General features: G+C 35.0%; 1 pseudogene across 1 annotated transcript; it reads left to right on the top strand.

Annotated features, from left to right (window-relative positions):
• The first annotated feature begins 275 nt into the window (after window positions 1-275).
• LOC146900838 (tubby-like F-box protein 2) lies at window positions 276-2,776 on the top strand (annotated as a pseudogene). Its single transcript, XR_015022722.1, has 5 exons — window positions 276-409; window positions 936-1,151; window positions 1,244-1,343; window positions 1,637-1,754; window positions 1,850-2,776. The product of XR_015022722.1 is annotated as a tubby-like F-box protein 2 (transcript).
• The last annotated feature ends 615 nt before the right edge of the window (window positions 2,777-3,391 follow it).

Below are 3,391 nucleotides of genomic sequence, written 5' to 3'. Positions count from 1 at the left end.
CGCCTGATCACGTAATTAAATATATTGGGAGACAGGACCCGATTGGCTTATTTTGCTACAAAACCCGCTCGAATTTATTGTAGAGGTTAAGCAATCTACGAGGCGCATAGAGGCTGCTTCTAGTAGCATAATTGGGCCGGCCCAGCCAATAGGCCCAAACCTGCACATTTAGTCAAAATAAATAACGAGAAACAGTCTCAGCCAGAGCTAAATTTTAGGAATCAGTTACGTGGTACTGAATTTGGAATGATGGTTACTTCACATGGTGCTTTAATAATCATTATCAAAAGTTAATTTTCAGTGTGGTTACAAGTTAATATGCAGTTTAAATAATAGCCAATTATTTGGGATTGAATATTGATTGGGAGAGATCCTTATCAAGCTCATTATCAAGCTCTCAAACATCTTGGTGAGCAATTGCTTTATCACTGTTTTTCTATTCCATATGTTTCTGTCAACATTGTGTGTGTGTGTGTGTGTGTTTGTAATGTTATTCTTTGATTGCAAACTGTGACACTTTTTTTATGTTAATAACATCATGGAGTGTTTTAATTCTTAAAGTCTCAGTGCAGCATTTTAGTTTTGTAGGTATTACCTTGACCATATAATAAACCTTGTTAATATTCATAAGTTATTATTTATAATGATGAGTATATATATGACTAAATGATAGTTAAATTTTGAGGGATTTGGCTTAAGTAACAAAATCAATGATAAGGCAATACACTTTGTGAATGTATATAACCATTGGTTACTGTCAGAACTCTAAAAATGAGTTGCTCATTTTAGAGGATTTTCAAAGCATTAACAATTTCTGCATAAAATGCACCTGTTATAACGAAATAAATGGTTGTATTGTTTGGTTATCGACAGTCTTTTCCTTTGTATTTTTGTCACAATCAGAAATTTAGAATTGTACGTTTGGATTGGTGCAGTTTTGTGTTGCTACGGAGTTTGGAAACAAGTCATTTAAAAGCATGGAAAATGTTGCTCCCGATGTAACTCCAGTTGAACCTATTCAACAGGGACAATGGGTAAGTCTGCTTTTGGACTTAATCCGTAGGGTTGAAGAGCTCGAGACATCTCGGCCTGCGCGTGCTGTTGAACCTCAGCAAAGAGAAAGGATCACATTTCCTATTTCAGTGAAGCAAGTAATAAATTATTCGCCCACTTTCTGGTCTAATCCAATTTATCCTTTTCCCTCATATTTTTTATGTTCTATTTCCTTCATGTGTATGAATAGCCCGGTCCCCGTGATCATCCGATGCAGTGCTTTATTCGGAGGAACAAAATGAGAGAATCATCACTTCAAACTTTTCAGTTGTACTTAGGTTAGGGGCCATGTAAGTATTCGGTTGCTCCAACATTCCATCTTTTTTCTAAGACAATGAACATCAATTTTCAAATTTCTAATCTTTGAGTTACTCTTCAAGCTTGCATTCATGACAGTGAATGTTGAATTTCAACAAACTTGCTCTAAAGTTATGGGTTTTATTATTTATTTATTGTCATTCATATTGTGATCTTTTAAGTTACTCTTCAAGCTTTCATTCATCGACAATTTTTTTTTTTTTTTTTGCATCTCATGATCTACGTGTTTAAACATCTCTTTTTTGGTTTGCTTGTAATTGTATAGCGGCGAATGAACCTGATAAGTTGTTATTAACCGCCAATAGGACAGCAAGTTTGAACTTTGTCATATTCTTCGCTGCAAACAATTTCTCTCAAGCCAGCAAATGTGCTGGTAAAGTGAGGCAAGTTTTGATGGATAGAAACATTTATTCACCCTTCTATTCTATCGATTTTTCATCCATCCCCTTATAATCTTCACAACTTGATTTTTATACAGGTCCAGTTTTGGGCTCAACAAGTTCTTTGTATACGACAATCAACCTCCAGATGATGCTGCAGTTCAACCAAATTGTCGATCAAGCCGGATATTTAATAATAAGATATCACCGTCTCCAAAGAATTGTCGATCAACATTCGGAAGAATTGCTCCAACATGTAGCCGTCTTGTTAGCACCATTTCCAAAGTCCACTCGCCAAGAAGAATACATTGCATCATGAATTCTATACCTGTCTCAGCTATTCATAAAGGGGAAAATGCCCTGACATTGACATCTTTACCTCCAGTATCTGATGAAACGTTTTCTCCTTCGCCAACACTGAAGGGGAAAACTCAAATGAGAGATTCATCCTCTGCAAGCCAATCAGAGCTACCAGGACTGAGTGAGCCCTTGACACTCAAAAGCAAGGCTCCTAGATGGGATGAGCAGTGCAAGGGTTGGCACCTAGACTTCAAGGGACGTGTTACAGTGGCATCTGTGAAAAACTTTCAATTTGTAGCTGCTGTTGATCCGTCTCATAATGTTTCTCCTGAGGAGCAAGAAAGGGTAATCTTACAGTTTGGAAAGATTGGAACAGATATATTCACCATGGACTACTCTTATCCACTCTCCGCCTTCCAAGCCTTTGCCATCTGCTTGGCTTCTGCCTTTTCCGCGCCCTAAACTTATATCGGCATATCTTTTCATCTGCTAAATCTCTTCTGTCTCTTAGTGGTGTTGGATCAAGAAATCAAACTCTTTCAAAATTTATTTACTTTACTTATGCCCGAAAGTGTGTTATAGGAAATTGGAGTCAAGAAATAACTGACAATTATTTTCTTTCCGGTTAATTTCAACAAATAATTGTTGCAGATAAATTAAGTAGAAAAGTTAACGGAGCCACTTACTGATTCTATGGAAATTAATTCTTGAAAAGCAAATTTGATATATTGTCTTATGCATTTTCATAGAATAGTGTTTTATGCATTTTCATTCCAATTCTACAACTGCAAATTTGTCATAGAATATGAACACACAAGTTGATAATTGAGTTTTTCATAGAATATCTTTTCAACTGCATACTATAGAGAACTTCAACAATATTGAAGAATTGTAAATTAACATTGAATTGAGTTACAAGAGTTCAATACATGTATATATATATACAACAGCTCAACCAGATACAATGAGTTTCATTAATTCAACAGTTGATTATTATTATAGTATATTAATAATCAAACTCATGACAGCTCAACCGGTTTAAGCTAAGTGATAAGGAGTTAGAGGTTCTTTCAAACTGGACGAAGGAGAAAAAAATAATCTAAATCCATTCTGTAAATGTGGATGCATAATGTCTCAATTCATAGTCAATTTTTTATTTTATTATATTTTATTTTTGAACAAAATCATAAAAAAAACTTTTATATTTATTTGTATTTTTTTGAAGATGTCAAGTCTCCAACCGAGAACTGCAAGGTGCAAGATTAAATCCTGCAGCGAAATGACCTACGAGAAATTGGCCAACTTATTTAACATAGCTGATTTATTTATACTCTCGTTAT

Source organism: Medicago sativa, chromosome 8 (genome assembly GCF_051527215.1).
Source record: "Medicago sativa cultivar Bolivia chromosome 8, Bolivia_mono, whole genome shotgun sequence".
In the NCBI taxonomy this organism is placed as follows: Eukaryota; Viridiplantae; Streptophyta; class Magnoliopsida; order Fabales; family Fabaceae; genus Medicago; species Medicago sativa.
This window is presented reverse-complemented; position numbering and strand designations above follow the sequence as displayed.